This window comes from Propithecus coquereli, unplaced genomic scaffold, assembly GCF_000956105.1.
Source record: "Propithecus coquereli isolate 6110/MARCELLA unplaced genomic scaffold, Pcoq_1.0 Scaffold204, whole genome shotgun sequence".
NCBI lineage: Eukaryota > Metazoa > Chordata > Mammalia > Primates > Indriidae > Propithecus > Propithecus coquereli.
This window is the reverse complement of record NW_012145412.1, coordinates 1766538-1767182: the sequence shown is the minus strand read 5'-3', so window position 1 is coordinate 1767182 and position 645 is coordinate 1766538.

Sequence of the window (645 nt, the reverse complement as noted above, 5' to 3'; positions counted from 1 at the left end):
TATCTCGAAATAAAAATTTTCACAGTAAGTGAAATATTTGTCAGTTATGGTCTTTGAGGAATATTTATTTTGTACTTCTAAAACAAACATAAGAAAGATAATAAATTAACAAAATATATCCAATCCATTAATGTGAAGGACATTTAAATGAGAAGATCTGATTATGTCACCAAGAAACTTAAGTTTACCTTTAGGGGATGAGAAAATAAAAAGTGCTCTCTAAGCCAATTAAGAGTGCAAACATAATTTCAGAGCAAATGTTCAACATAACACTTGAGAATAAAACATTTCCTGATAAGCATTAATGGCCTGGTTACAAGCGATTCTTATCAAGTAGAACAAATATTGTATCATTATATTATGTCTGGATTCTGTAAGCCTTCTGCCCCCTACCCCACCCTTAGCCTTTAAACTATGTAAACATCAGAGCATACATGCAGATGTCCACAATCTCATTTTCACTTAGTCCTGTATTATTTGTAGTACTTGTCTGATCTTGACATGTCCAGATTGTAACATCCTTACACATTCTTGCATTTAGTGTCTTACCGTAATTTGGGGTTGAGGTAAGGTTAGCAATACTTTTTAAGCCTACAAATTAGGCTTCCCTACTTGATTATGATCCAAATTCTGTCTTAAGGGCTG